This window comes from Oryctolagus cuniculus, chromosome 3 (assembly GCF_964237555.1).
Source record: "Oryctolagus cuniculus chromosome 3, mOryCun1.1, whole genome shotgun sequence".
Taxonomy (NCBI): Eukaryota; Metazoa; Chordata; class Mammalia; order Lagomorpha; family Leporidae; genus Oryctolagus; species Oryctolagus cuniculus.
The window spans coordinates 21247705-21262993 of NC_091434.1; the positions used below are offsets into that span (position 1 = coordinate 21247705).

Consider the following 15289-nt stretch of genomic DNA (forward strand, 5'->3'; position numbering starts at 1 on the left):
GGAGCTGGCAGAGCCCTGCTCACCTGAGACAGGTAAGGAGCTGAGCCAGGAAAGTGCGGGTCAGGCTCGGGAAGCAAGCAGCCAGCCCGGGTTGGAGCAGGACCAGGCGAGGGCGCAGCGTTGGTCTCCTGTGCCCTTGGGAGGAGGGTGGTGTGGGACCTGACCCCTAGACAGGCACGGGCCAGGTGCCGGTGAGGTACCAGCTAGAGTGGGCAGGGCTGGAGTGCTGGGGCCAGGTCTGGAAACCTGTTTCCGGTGAGCTGGTTGGTGGGTGGGGGCGCTGGGGCTATCCTCCTTGACCTGGTCCTATGGCCAGGAGGGAAGGGGCCTTGGGAGCCACGGAGGACCCTCACCCCTGCATTCTCTCTCCTGAGATGTCTTGAGTGTGAGCTGGGAGGCAGGTTTTTGTTCCGGAGGAGAGGTCCCGGGGGGCCTGGAATGGGTCTGGATATGGGAATTCCTGGGGGAGAGGAAGGAGTAAGAGGTACCTGGGGGCCACAGGACTGGTTAACTGTACTGGGGGCTCCCTGCCCACCTCCCTGTTGGGGGCTGGGAAGGTGGCAGCCTCCACAGGCTTATTGTCCATGCTGTGGTCTGGATCATGCTGGGGGCTTACCTTCGTCCACCTGAGGCTCACAGAGGAGGGGCTGGCTCCACCTGCACCCTGTGGCTGCTTCCCAACTCCCTCCTTGCCCGGCTGGGCCTCAAGGGTCTGGGTACCAGCACACTTCACACAGCTTGCAGCAAAGTAGAAGTAAAATATGTTTATTTGCAGCATTTTCTGAAATCCACGCAGAGTATGTGTGTGTGTGTGTGTGTGTGTGTGTGTGTGTGTGTTGGGGGGGCTCTTCAGAAAGTTCATGGGAAAGGCATATTATGAAAAAAGCTACATAGATGTCAATCTTTGTCACCAAAACAAACTTATCTTTTAATTGCACTTTCCCATGAAGTCCGTGTATGTGTGTGTGTGTGTGTGTGTGTGTGTGGTGTGTTTGTGTGCCCAGGCCCGAGTGACCCCTGTGCCCTGCGTGACTGGCTGTCTCCCCAGGGCACAGACTGTGGCATGTCTGAGGTTCTATCCTGCAGTGCCAGGTGGGGGCAGGGCACTTGTAACCTGCACACCCGTCCTTGGCCAGCTCTGGCACCAGCCAGCACCCAGAGGGACAAGGTGAGGGGGGTAGTTGTAGCCCGAGCCCTCTTGGTGGCTGGTGTCCTAGGTGCGATTCTGATGGGGCCGTGGGTATATGGGTTGGGCATCCCAGACCACTGCCACTTAGTCCAGAGAATGGGGGTGTCCTGGTGGCCCCTCGGAGTCATTGGGATGCCTCCCACTCCTCAGAGCCGCATGACCTGCCCTCCGTCCTGGCAGGTTGGCAGGGAACAGTGGTGGTGGGGGCTGGGGAGAGGCTGCGGCGTCTCTCCCTTATCTGTTGTATCTCAGGTCCTTCTAAGCCACATTTGTTCAATCTCAATTTTCCCTCTGGGAGCTTGAGGTCGTTTCCTGGTACCTGGGGGTTGGTGCAGAGAGCCCTGGGAGGGGCGTCAGACCTCCAGGCACCGAGATTTGGTTGCCTGGCTCCTGCCCACGGGCTTGGCAGAACTTCTGCTGGCTCGGGCCATGCAGTTCCTTGTTTGCTCTCCTGCTTCTCCGACCTGCCTGAGCCTTCTTTGCTGTCCAGTGTGAGACCTCAGGACTGTCTCTGCTGACCCCTCTGTGTCCCTGACCCCAGCCCCCTGCAGCCAGCTTCGACATGGCTGAGTGGCTGTTGGGCTTGTGGAGGTGTGCAGGACAGGGTGGGGAGGCAGGGACCAGGAGCACTGGAAGTGGGTGATCCAGGAGAGGGGAGCAGGAGGGGGAGGGGTGTGTGTGTGACAGCGGCAGGGACAGGGATGGGGACGGGTGTCTGTCTGCATTCGGATGAGCTGGTTTTGAGTGGCTCTTTGAGAGAGCCTGGCGCTCGCCTGTGACTCACTCCTTCCTTTATCGGCACAGATAAACCTCCAGCCCAGTCCACGTGCCCTGACTCCGGCTCCCGGGGGACGCTGCTGCTGGCGGCAGCGCTCTGGCCTCCCCAGACCCCCATTCGCTGTGGTGGGCTGGCTGGGGTCACAGCAGGGGCAGTGGCCTCTCACCTGACCCTCACTGCAGGTGGCTGATACCAGTCCTTGGAGGGGTGGGATGGGGTGGGAGATAAACATCTCTTGGGCTCTCATTCCCCTCTGGGAGCCAGGGCTTAGCAGCTCCCCAGGCGTCTGGGCCAGCAGCCAGGGCACTGTCCCCCACCAGTCATGCTGCAGACACTGCCACTCCTGCCACAGCCCCTCGGGCTGCCTCCTGCCTCATTGGCCTGTTGCCCTCTGCCCTGGCCCTGCTGCCCACCTCCTCTCCCCCCACCCAGAACCCCTGCTGCCCAGACCATGCCTGTAGGCTACCTATCTACCCCGTGCCACTCTCTTCCCTGGCGTGAGTTGGCAGCTCCCTCCTCTCTGCTTCGAGGAGGGCTGGCTGCTGCAATGGATTCTCAGAGTGGAGCTGTGGCCCCTGTGCCTTTAAGGTGGCCTTCTCTGGGTCCCCTGCTTGCCCCGTGCTCTGAGCACTCCCCTGGCCCCACGTGCCAGGCTCAGGAGGAAGGAGGGTGGGGCTTGGCACCCCTCTGGTGCATTCCCGCCAAGCCTTCTCTGACCTGGGCGCCAAGGGCCTGGAGGGCACCTCTGGGTGCCAGCTTTGCCTCTTCGCGCTCTGCTGTATCCTAGAACAAGTAGCTGCTTGTCAGGTGGTGGCGGGAGCAGAGGGGAGGAGATTCCAGGCTGCTTCTGTCCTGTCCTATGCCCCTGACGGAAGTTCTGGGTCTGACCTAACTCCGCCTGTGGGTAGAGTTACTGCTGCTTCCTCTCTGGTTGTGTGGAATCGTAGAGCTCTGAGCTGGAAATGTTCTACTTAGTGCTTCCGAGCCTTTTGGGATCACAGTGCCCTACGGGAATCTGATGAGAGCCATGGATGCTCTTGCTGGGCTATGTGCACGCACACGTGTGCACACGCACACACCATGCAAACATATCATGCACCCCGTCAAGTCTACCTCCTGCATCTCACAGATGAGCACACTGAGTGAGTGGCAGAGTCAGGACCACATCCCAGATGTCCTATCCTCAGACAAGTGGGATTTTCTTCCTAGATGCAACTTTCACTTTTCCCAGAAGCTGCTACCCAGTCATCTGTTAAACAGTGGCTCAAGCCGTTCTGAGCACTCACTATGAGTTAGGCACTGAGTTATTAGGTGGGCCAGGGCACAAAGCTGAGAGCCCCTGTTCTTGTTCTCTCAGGGGCTGGGAGGGGGTGTCAATGGACATCGACCCGGAGAGAGACGCACCAGGTGGCAAATGGGTCATTGTCTTACTGAGAACTGTACAAGGGAGGAAAAGCAAAGGCTGCCCTGGGGGACGATCCCAGAGGGACTTAGATGGGAAGGTGGGGGCAGTGGCGTTCGCGAGAGGAGCAGAGGTGGCAGCATTCTGGGAGGTGGGAACGGCATACAGGGATGGGTGGAGCAGAGTTGGGAGCCCTCGCAGAACTGATAAAAGCCTTCCTCTGGCTGCTCATGGCTTGGCATGAGTCCTCCATGCACGCTATGTGTGTCTGGGTTGGAAGTGGAGCGAGGCAAAGCCAGGAGAGCTGGGGAGGTGGCCTCGGTCCTCTGGGTGAAAGGCGATGGTGTTTGGGGGAAGAGGTGGCTGGCAGAGTTTGGGCAGAGAGAGGCCAGGACTGATTCAGGGAGAGGCTTGGGGGTGGGGAGTGGCTCTGCTCATCTACAAACATGGTGGCAAAGAAGTGGACCCCAGGAATGCCTCCACTTCCGCCCAGGGAGGCATTTCACAACGAGAGAGAAGTGTGCACGCTCTTCTAGCAGCTGACACACCTGGGACCCATGGACCCAGCGCTCAGGGTCAAGGTAGAGAGACTTCCCCGGCTTCGTCTCCTCCTTTCCAGTCATCCCTTCTGCCGAGGGTGTTGATGACCCCGCTGTGCACACCGCCCGGCTCTGCCTGTTGGAGGGCGTCTCTGTACACTGCACGGCCGCGGCTGGTACTTCTCATACATGGAGCGCCCTGCGGCCATCTGCCCTGCCTGCCTTCTTCGCTGCACCTGCCGTGGTCGTAGGTGTCTCTGTGTTGGTGTGTAGTTGTAGACTGCTCCCTCTTGTGCCTGTGCACGGGCTGTGGGTCCTTTCTGGGTGGGGCAGCTGTCACTAGCACTGCTGTGAGCGTTTCCGCCCAGGTCTTTGGTTCAATTGTCTGTTCCAGTGGCCGTTGGGTGTCTGCTTCCCTCCATTTTGCTGGCTGAGTTGCCCGAGCATCTGCAGACTGGGAGGACTTGACCTGGGAAGGGAGCACCTTTAGGTCTCTTCATGGAGGGGACGAGAAATCCTCTGGGGAAGGCCAGAAGGTACTGCCCCTTTGCAGCCATCTTTCTCTTCCTGCCTGCTCTCCTCTGCCCCCAGCGAGGGACTTGGGAGAGGAAGAGGAAGAGGCTCTGGGGGCTGCCCTGGAGGGGGGTGGGGGCCAGCTGAGGGCAGGCCTGGCTCCCTGCTAGGGGCAGGCAGGTGTGAGGCTGAGGCTAGGGACGCTCCCTCTATTTTCTTCCTCTTTCCAGGAGGGCGTGGAGCCAGCCACTGCCTCCTTGCTTGATGTATGAACATGTCAAGGGCCGATGCCAAGGGCAGGCATGCTAAGGCAGCCCCCAGAGTGGGAAGTAGAGGCTGCCATCAGCAGAGAGGCCAAGTGGTGGGGCAGAAAGGGGACCCAGGTGGAGCCAAGGGTCTGATCCTCTTGCTGACTGCACCAGCTCTGAGCCTGGAAGTTACTGACATCTGCTCCAGTGCTCATGGCCAGCTCACCCCACTCACTAGGGAAGGATTAGAGGCACTGGGTGGAGCTCTTCTGGCTGGGAAACAGTGGTCTCCCCTCCTCCTGGGGGCTCCCCCAGGCCTGAGCACCCATGGTCACGCAGCGGGAGGGCAGGTGTGAGGATGGGAGCTAGCCTGAGACCCACGGGGTCAAGCTCAGGCCCAGTTGGAGGTCACAGGGAAGGTATTCAGGGTTAGACAAAGTCAACCGATGACGGGTGTTTCAAGGTTTGAAGGGAGGGAGAAGGGGTGGGGGTGCAGTCGCTGGAGCCTGCAGCAGGTGGCCTCGGGCCTTTGCCAGGTGCTCTGGGCATTCCTGCCGGGGCTCCCTCAATCCTATTTTGCCCCGTTCCTCCTGCCACAGAAGGGAGTCGAGGATGGCGCAGCAGGTCCACAGATGCAGTCCTGAGTCTGATCCACCCCACAGTCTGTTCTTCCTCGGGCCCTGGTGCCGAGTTGCCTCTGCTGTCCATGGAGCTCCTCCACCCACCTGGGTCTGCTCCCCCGCCGGCTCCTCTGCCTCCCCTTCCCCGCCCCGTCCAGTCCTCCCCTTATCTGCCCTCTTCTCTTCTACTCTGGGGCTGCTCACCTTTCCTCTCTCCCACCTGTCCACCCTGCTGCCCAGCCACCTTGTCCCAGGTGCCCTGGACCACGCACCGTTTCTCTGTTGTGCCTCAGTCTGTTTTGTGCTGCTGTAGCTGGACAGCGAGGCTGGAGAATTTGTAAAGAACAGAAATTTCTATCTCATGGTTCTGGAGGTTGGGAAGTGCAAGATGGAGGGGCTGGCATCTGGGGAGAGAGCAAGAAAGAGAGAGAGAGAGAGAGAGAGAGAGAGAGAGGAGAAGGGGGGCTGAATACTTGATAATGAACTTATTCCCAAGATGCGACATTGATCCATTGATAGGACCCATGCTCCCTCAACCTGCCACTTCTCATGAGGCCCCACATTGGGGATCATGAACTTGGGGGAGCAGCCCCATAGAGGAGGCAGAGTCAAGTGCATCGTCCTGAGACGGGGTGCCAAGTGCTCAGACCCTGTGGGAGCTGCCACCTGGCTCTGGGGCAGCCTGGGCTGCACTCACAGAAGTGACGTTTTGAAAAGGATCCTTGAAGATGAGTAGGCGTTTGCACCAGGGCCCTTGACATGTTCGGTGCTGAGGAGGCTGGGTTGTCTGAATCAGGCCTGGAGGCCCACAACACAGCAGGTGTGGTGGTTACACGTGGGGGCTGAGTGGGGCAGGGGTGGGGAGAGGCGGGATCTGGAGCTGGGAAAGGGCCTTGCCCTTGCACTGGACAACGAGACTTACTGTGCATGGGCCCTGGGGAGCCACTGGCAGGCTCTACCTGGTGAGGGGGTGCTACATTTTACATCGTCCCTGGCAGGGGATAGGGAAAGGACGGAGGGTGGGCGTGGATGACTGGAGCCAGCCAATGGGACTTTCTCACATGGCTGGGCCATGTGGGGGTGTGCGTGTGTGTGTGGTGCCAGCCGTAAACCCCCCCCCCGCCTGTGCCCCCTGGAGCTGGTTTCCCTTCCTTGTCCCTGACTGTCCCTCTCCCGTGCCCCTCACCCCTCAACACTGTGGCTCCTTCCACCTGCTGCCCAGCCCAGGCGGCCCTCCCGTGCAGGTTGGGCAGAGGATAGGCCCGGTCTGGTTGGGACCCTGAGACACAGGCTAGGCCTGTGAGTTGAGGAATGAAGGGGTGAGTGGGGATGGGCTTTGGGGAGCAGAGAAGGCTGGGTGCTGCGAGGAGCCTGGTGCAAAGTTCCTGGCTGAGCACCCTGGTGGGCAGGGTAGGTGGGGGTGCGCCAGGGGTGTCTGGCCAAGGTTTGTGAGAGTAGGTGGGTGGGAAAGTGCTCTGTGGCCATCCTTTCCTTCCTCTTAGGCTTTCTTTGGCCCAACACCCCCAGCGGCTCTTGCCCTGGGGGGTGGCGCTGCTTCCTCTTGTACAATCAGGATTTTGGGGCTCTCTTTTCTACCCTCTTTCTCTCTGCCAGGAGGGCTGTGTCTCTGTCTCTTTCTGTGTGTGTGTCTTGCCCTGGCCTCAGGAGCCTCGAGTCCTCTTTTCCACCTTCTTGCGGGAGGCAGTGAGGGAGGGCACCTGTAGTCTAGGCGAGGCAGGCTGGGCCTTGGGAGTTACACTGAGTTAACCTCTGGGCTTTGCCACCCGAGGGCTGTGCATTGATGAGCTTATTGTGTAGCCTCTCTGTGCCTTGGTTTCCTCCACTGCCCCAGGTGCATCCTGTTCCGTGCGGAGCATACTGATAGCCCTTAAGAGAGGATGGCTCTGTTATTGTTATTGAGTGATTGCATTAGTCCAAGTCCACTGAGAAATAGCACGAGAGCAAATGTGCAAAGATTTCATTAGGAGAAATCCTGCATTGAAAGAGAGGAGCCAGGGGCAGGTGTTTGGTGTGGTGGTTAAGTTGCCACCTGGGATGCTGGTATCCCACATGCGAGTGCCTGGGTTCAGGTCCTGGCTACTCGGTTTCCAATCCAGCTTACTAGGAAGGTGCAGCCTGCAAGGCAGCAGGTGATGGCTCAGGTATTTAGGTACCTGCCACCCACAAGGGGTGCCCGGAAGGAGTTCCAGGCTCCTGGCTTTGGCCTGGCCCAGCCCTGACTGTTGTGGGCATTTGGGGAGTGAATCAGTGGATGGAAGATCTCTCTGTCTCTCTCTCTCTGCCTCTCTCTGTACCTTTCAAAACAAAATTAAAATGAAATTTTTTTTTTGAAAAAGAAAGGATGGATCCGGGGTAGGCTTTGGAACCCCAGACTGCAAGGAGAGAGGGAGGGAGGATTGGGGGAAGCATCCTGTGAAGCCCCCGCTCCTGCCCCAGGAGAGTTCAGTAAAGGTGCAGTTGCTGACCAGGAAGTCCTGGGTCTCCCAGGACTTTGGGTGGCACTGAACTTGGCCAGCAGTGGAGAGCGGCTGCAGGCAGCCTGGCCTCAACTAACACAGTGGGGGATTCCACAGCTCACAGCTGGGGCCTTTGTCGCTCCTGCTCCCTTGCAGCAGGTGCGTTCTTGTAGCTGCTTCAGGACCCTGAGACCTGGGGAGGGCGGGGCCTCAGGCTCAGGTGTTGAGAGGAGTTGGGAATGACCCAGGCCCAGGCTGCCATGCTCCCTTTGGGCCTGGGGCTCCTGGCTGCAGGCTGGCTCCTGCTGTTGAGTGAGTATCCTTGATGGAGAGCCTCTCACCCCAAAGTTCACGCTGCGGGAGGAGGGGCAACCTGGCACCATCCCAACTCTAACCTTGGGTGTCCTCTGGGCTGGCTCGGGTTGGCTGGAGCCTGGTGCAGGGAGCTGCCAAGCTGCAGCGCCATTAGGGGAATGAAGTTGGAGCAGGCGCGAGTATTTCTGGGCGCTGGGCTGAGGTCATCCGTGGGAGGACAGAGCAGGCTCAGCCTAGCCAGGCTGTCCCCTGCTGCCATTACCCTCGTGGCTGCAGCAGCCAGCCCATTGCATGAGATGTGTGAAGGGGCACCCAGACGGCCTCTTGAACCCTGGCCACTCAATATGCTAAGCAGGGCTAATTTATTCCCTTGCCTTTTAATGGAACTGCTGCAAAGCCGGCAGGGGGCGGGGCGAGGGACAGGGGGACAGTTTCTCTGTGTTTTTCCTGCCTTCTTCCGTGGGACCCCTTGGCTCCCAGGCTGACTTCGTGCCTTCTCTGCAGGGTTTTGGCTCAGCAGGGAAGCTGTGTGGCCCAAGAGATAGGAAATAGAAACGCGATGAATCCCTCCTCCTTGCTGTCTAGCTGGGGGTCCTGGGCAGACTGCTCAGTGTGTCCTGTCCGAGTGTCAGCGTCCTTCCCTGACTCAGGGAGGCTGGAGCCCACCTCCCCAGGTTGTTGTGAGAGCCAGCCTCCAGTGTGTGCCACGCGGCCCTGGTTCCCATCTCCTTTCTGCCTTTTGCCACACTCTGCAGTCTGGAGTCCTGAGGTCGGCTGGGGATGGAGGAGGGAGGAGGCTGTTCTGGGAGAGCCTCCCTGGGGTCCAGGTTCTGGGGGGTGAGGGATGGAGACAGAGGAGCTCACTGCCTTGTGGCAACAGAACAAGTAAGGGTTTGGGGTGAAAAAGCCCAGAACCAGGGGTCAGGCTGATCTGGTTTCAGATCTGGGCTCTACCACTGATGGAGCTTGGGAGCCTCAGTCTCCTTATCTGCGAAGTGGGAACGCTCAGCACCGGCCTTGCAGGGTTAGGTGTTAGTAAGATGGCAAAGGTGTTCCTTGTTCCCGGCACATAGTAGGTGCTCAGTAGACATCAATTTCCTTCTCTCCATGGCTGGCACTTTTGAGGTCATCTGGTTGACCCCGCCACTTCACTTGGCAAATGGGGCTGGGAACGGAGGAGAGCCCCGGGCAGGGGGGTCTCTGCCTGGGCAGGCAGGTCAGAGGTCAGCTATGGTAACACATGCCTCATAGGGCACTTGCAGCAGCCCCGCAAGAGCGAGCGACAAGGCCTTGCTGCCCTGGTGCACGGATGAGAGGTGGGCCCAGGCCACGGCTGCCCATGGTCTCCCCGTTGTCAGGGCAGAGTTGGGACGAGAGCCAGGGCTGGGAGTCCCAGCCCTCTGCACCTCACCCATCCTCTTGCTCAGCAGGGCAGGCCCCTCAGCCTGGATCTCTCAGTGGATGAGGGGCCCCTGGGGAGTGAGAGGTCATTGTCCTTCCTTTGGGACCACCACTGCAGCCAGGCCTGGGTCTCTCCTCCCAGCTAGGTCTGAGACCGGGGGAAGAACAGGGTGGTGAGTGACAATCACCTTCTCTGTGGGCTGGAGGGTGTAAGCCGGGGGCCCCCTCACTTTCTTGCGTCTGGCAGGTTGCCCCTTTGCCCACCTCCCCCAGGAAGCAACTGCTGGCCCCAGATTTCTCTCCCACTCCTCTGAGAGCCTGAGTCCCATCCCCCAGCCCCTCCTCCTGCCCCCTGCGCTCTCTGGCTGCCTGGGGCTGTGAGAACCGCCCCCACCCTGCTTCCCAGACCCACTGCCTGGGCGCCTCCGGGGTCTCCCCTCTCTCCCTCCCCCATTTCTCTCCCCTCTGGGGGCCACCAGCCCTTTGTGAGGCTCTTTGTGTGGATCTGAGCTCCCAAGGCCAGACAAGGGGACAAAGGGACACCCCTCTCCCCTTGTATTGTCCTCTTTCCTCCCAGGAGGCCGTGTGTGTGTGTGTGTGTGTGTGTGTGTGTATGCACGTGTGTGCTCACGTGTGCATGCGTGTGTGTTTTATAGGAAACCCAGGGGCAGGGAGGAGACTTGACAGGACTCAGGGATGCCAGGAGTGGGTGGGGCAGCGGCCAGCCCCCGACTCTCCAGCCCCACTGGATGCCAGTTGCTGTCACTTCACCACCACCGCCACCGCTCCCTGGTTCTGCCCTGCCCGTCCTCTCCCTCGCTGACCACCCCTGTGGGGAGCAACTGGGAGCAACTCGGACTAGACTAAGTTACTGGAATTAAGACTTATTCTATGCATCTGCTCTCCCACAATATGGCGCTGGGAGAGGAGGAAACAGCTTCTACACAGCTGCCTCCAGTTCAACCAATAAACTGTAGGACCTGCTCCTGATTGGAGGAGAGCAGTGTACTCGGCGTGTGGGTAGCAGAGTTGGGATTGGTGGAAGAGGACTATAAAGGAGGAGAGAGACGGCATGCACCAGGAACATCTATCTGAAGGAACACCTGTGCAGCCCCCGAGAGAGCCGGCCGGCGGTGTGCCGCTCCCCCGCGGAAGTGGGGAAAGTGGCAGGGGGAACCGCCCTTCCACGGAGGTGGAAGGAACGGTAGCCAACCCGGGAAGAACCAGCAGCAAATCTGGGGAGGGCCGAGCAGACAAAAGAACAGCGCAGGGTCCTGTGTTGTTCCTCCGCGAAGAGGGGGAGCGACACACCCCTACACACAGGCCTGTCCCTCCTGGCATCTGCCCTCCATGGCACCCAGGAGAGAGCAGACATGTCCCCATCTCTGCCCCTCAGGGCCAGCTCCAGGGTGGCCCCTGCGTCCTCTGCCCTCAGTGTTCCAGCCCTACCTGCCTTCTGCCTCTTGGCCCTGGGCCCCCCGTTCCCCCCCTCTGCCCCTACTCTTCAGACCCCCTCCGCCTGTCATGCTGTCTCCCAAACCCTCAACCTCAGCAGTGGCTCCCCGTCCCTGGCCAGCCCGATGACCCTACGGTCCAGAATAACCCGAGTCGCCGGCTGCCCGCTGGGCCTGGCTAAAAATAGCCGCAGGCGGGGTGTGCTTCCAGGGCAGGCAGGGGCAGAGGCAGGGTCCAGCCCACAAGGGCCCTCATGGTCCCCCCAGGCGACATGTTCTGCTGGGGCCTTGCTGCACCCCTCTGTGGGTGCAAGCCTGGAAGGAGGGCTGTGAGCTGCAGCGACTCCTGGGAGGGAACAGGCGGGTGACACTTGGGCAGCCAGCGAGTGCCGGGGTCAACCCAGGACCCTGCCGGTAAGTGCAAGCCCACCCCAGGCGACTGCAGGCAGAGACGCACCAGGCCTCAGCGGCCTCCCTGCTTGCAGGCTGGGTGAAGGTGCAGCTATGGCTGCTCTAGGCTTTGGGCAATGACTCAATGTCTGGGAGCCCCGACTGTCCTCCTCCTGGGGCTACTCTTTGGCCATCTCTGCTGGGTCTGTGGGTGGCAGGAGTCCCGAGGGACCTTCTAGAGGCTGGCAGAGCCCCACCCCCTTCAAGCTTAGCCCCTGGCGCCTCTGCCTCTCCATGTCTGGTTGTCCACATGGTAGCTAAGCCCTCCATCAGGCGCTCCGAGAGCTTCTAGAGGGGAGGGCCTGGTGTCTGGCGGGGGCGGTGAGGAGGGGGTGAAAGGGCGGGGATGAGCTGGTGCCATGCACGTGTTCTGTCGGGGCTCTGCTGGGGACTTGTGGCTCCCCTGCTTCTAAGCCACGTGCTGTTTCTCTGTGTGTGCTTGTCCTTTATCAGTCTCTGTTCCTATTTCATGCATGCACGTTCTCCTCTTTGGGGATACGAATGATTCTTTTCCTTGCACCTTCTCACTGCGTTGCACCTGCTTCTGGTAAGTCGCGTCCTGGCTCTGTCTCTTGTCTCGTGCACTTTCCTCAAAGGCCTGGGAGGCTGAGTGTCTGCTCACGTAGACGGTGAAGGGCAGAGTCCTGGCCCCTGGGCGCTGGTCGGGCTGCTGTGTGCAGGGAACTGCTGTTGGCATCTCTGGGTCTCTCCTCTTGGGCTTGTGGCTCCCCAGAGAGGTCTGCTGTCTTCTCTGCTGGGGGCAGAATCGGGCCTGGCTGCCAGCCACACTCGCTTCCCTTTCAGTCCCCACTCCCAGCTGTGCCTGGTGTCCCCGAGTCTCCAGCCGCATGTGACTCACCTTCTGCGGGGTCAGGGAGGAGACCTGGGCCTGTGAGCACCCCTTTACATCCACCTGTCTTCCTGTCTGGGGTTCACTTTCACCCTCACGCCCAAAGGTTTGAGCCATGGCAGGGGAGGGGGGCATCTCTGCTGCGGATCTGCTGCCTCTTGGTCTCCCCCGAACCCTAAGCTCAGGGTTTGGCTTTCCCAGACTTGCAGTTACCACGCTGCCATGGCTCCCTGGCTCCTAGCATCTGACTGTTGTCAGGGCCAGCAATCAAAACAGCCAGCAAGCGAGCGGGCAGGCTGGAGGCCCCTTTCCTGGCTGAATCGAGGGGGCCCGTGGAGCTCCCGGGGAGGGGCTGGAGGGTTGAGATGGCAGGGAGGGGGGTGCCACGGCTGCTTACACTTTGACAACTGCTCCCTGAACATCTGCTCCGACGGTGATTCCCCACCCTCCCCCCCTTTTCCCTCCAGGATTTGAGCTTTAATTAAAAACAAACAAACCCAAACAGCCACTACTGTGCGTAGGGTTTCAAGAGGGCGCCCAGGTACACATGTGTGGGCGCCTGGGCTCAGGGCCCCTCACCTGCGAAACAGCTAGGTGGTGTAGAGACTGAGGCTGGGGGACCCAGGCGGAGGCCCCTCCCATTCTCTTCTTCATACACCTGCTGTCTTAGCTGTGGCCTTGAGGATGATAGTGAGGTGTGAAGCCAGCTTGCAAACAGCAGGAGGGCGGGGTGGGGTGGGGTCAGGTGTTAGGAAGCACTTCCCAGTCTGCCAGGCCAGCAGGAACCCTCACTGGTCTGGGCTGGAGATCTGCGGGGAGGCAGAGGGTTGGTTGGGATGACCCTGTGGGCCCTGACTGGACCCCATGGTTGCTGATGAACTGATTTCCCTTTGCCCAGTTCCTGCCTCTTCACATCAACAGAAAGCTGCTGTGTTCTGTGGAGCTTAAGGATCAAGACCTCTGCAGAAGGGAAGAAGTTTGGGGTGGGCGGAGCAAAAGCATGAGGGGATGTAGAGGCCCAGGAAGAGAGTGGTGTGGGGAGAGGTCCCAGGAGGCCTCCAGGGAGCTGGGGGTCCGTGCAGGGGGCCAATTGACAAGGGACTCCCTGCAAGGTCTCCCTGCAGGCACAGGCACTGGGGGCCAGAAAACGGCCAGGAAACTCCTTCAGCGGCTGCTTGCCCTGTCCTGGGGACACCCAGCTCTCCTGGTGCCGCTCCAGGCTGCAGAAGCACGTGTTGTCCCAGAGGTGTGTGTGTGTGTGTGTGTGTGTGTGTGGCCTCTTTTGTCCCTAAATACAAAGTGGCCATCCCCTTTCTATCCAAGTTGCAAATACAGGAACCATAGCGGGGTTCTGTCAGCTCCAGGTGGGCTTCACCCTGTCTCCAGTCTGCCCCCACCTCGCACCCACAGCCTGTTCACCCACAGACGGGCACTGGAGAAAGGGCACAGCCCAGTGCTGGTCAGAGCCAGGTCCAGGTGGCAGTGGATGTCTGGATGAGAAGTAGCCTCATCGTCCAGAAAAAGCTAAGAGGGCTCTGAGTGGTAGGGAACTGTTTTGGGGCTGGGCTGAGTGAGGTTGGAGATCTGGGGACTGGGGGAGCAGGGGCAGCCTGCTTTTCAGCAAAGGTGAGTGAGGACTTCTGATACTGAGATTTTTACACCAAATGATGGGAAACTGAAGACCCCAGTGCCACGTGGGGTTTGGAAGAGGGGTGCGGGGAGCGGTACGGTGAAAACAGAAGCCTCTCTGGCAGTCTGACGCCTCATTGGAAGTTCTGCCTATTGCATAACTTAAGTATTTCTGGCTTTAGTCCTGGCCCATGTGTCTTCAGTGTGCATCCTCCTGCCTGTACCCCTGTTCCATCTCCCCCCCTGGCCTGCTCCCAGCACCTCCTAACAAAGCTGTTTTGGTTTCGTCTTGCTGGGACGCCTGGCTCTTCTTCCTCAGTGTGCATGCCCTGGACAGCGGCGTGAACTGTGTGTTCCAGACAGGGAGCTCTGGCCGCAGGCTCTGGCAGGGAGTGTCTGTCTGGTGGGTGTGGGGTGGGCAGCACGCAGTGGCAGAGGCACACAGGGCTGTGGGTGAGCTTGCCCAGGATGCCCCTGCAGGCTCCAGGATCTTGAGGCTCCTGGAGGCATCTGATGAGATGAGTCAGATCTGGGGCCAGGCACGTGCACATCCAGTTTAATCCTTCCAGCCGCCCCGGGAGTAGGAGCGTTGTCTCCCCTTCACACCAAGGCGGCAGAGGCTCCACGTAGGGAAGTCACCTTGCTGAGGTCACAGAGCTCACAGGTGTCCGGCCAGGACTGGGGCTCTGTCTCTTTGGGAGGTGAGGATGGGACATGGAAGTGATGCATCTCATACATTTTCTCCTGGCGTGCTTGTAACTGCTCCGAGGGGTAAGAGAGCCAAGCACAGCAGAGCCCATTTCCCAGATGCAGACACTGAGGCTCCCGGAGGGGCTCTGCCCCACTCGCCCATCCACAGGGCCTTGCAGGGATGGGGCCGTGTCACGGACCTCCTCTCCGCTCTGCCTGGGCCTGGGCCCATCCTGCCTGACAGGGGATGTGATGGAAGCCAGGCTCAGGTGCATCACAGACAGGGTCTGGGACCTGTGTGGTGGGGAGAAGAGGAAGCCAAATTGTGCCATTGAGGTGGGGGGAGCGGGCGGGAGCCTGGTGGTCCCAGGATGGCCTCCAGCCCTGATTTGAGGAGAGGTGGGGATTTTATTCCCAGAGATGCAGGGGCCGGCCAGGGTGATTGAGGAGTCTCCTCTCCTGGCTTCTGTGGACTGCGAAGGACTCTGGGTAGACTGGAGGCCCCACAGGAGCTTGTCCCAGACGTGACCCCCCTGACCCAGCTGGGGCTGGCTCCTAGCAGGGGGTCAAGTGCAGGGAGGCCCTTGGTCCAGGGCACGCAGCTCCCTGCCCACAGAGGCTGCAGCTGGGCCCTTGGGGTGTATCAGCTCAGACTCCCTTCTGGGTTGGTCCCACTGGCGGCCTGGGTCTGGAGAGGCAGGGGGTCCCAGAGGGCCCTGGGCCTGCTTGCTTCT

The 15289-nt window shown here is 60.1% G+C and overlaps 1 protein-coding gene across 12 annotated transcripts in view; it reads left to right on the forward strand.

Moving 5' to 3' along the window:
* Positions 1–13: 13 nt before the first annotated feature.
* The window catches only part of TNS1 (tensin 1), a 214409-nt gene continuing 199133 nt past the window's right edge, over positions 14–15289 (forward strand). For 7 of the 12 annotated variants that reach the window (XM_051848186.2, XM_051848189.2, XM_051848190.2 and 4 more), the window contains exon 1: positions 15–32. The gene's annotated coding sequence lies outside the window, so the exon portion shown is untranslated. Of the gene's footprint in view, positions 33–11150; positions 11351–15289 lie in introns of those variants that run through there. The other 5 variants (XM_070070213.1, XM_051848187.2, XM_051848188.2 and 2 more) reach the window with 3 other exon arrangements.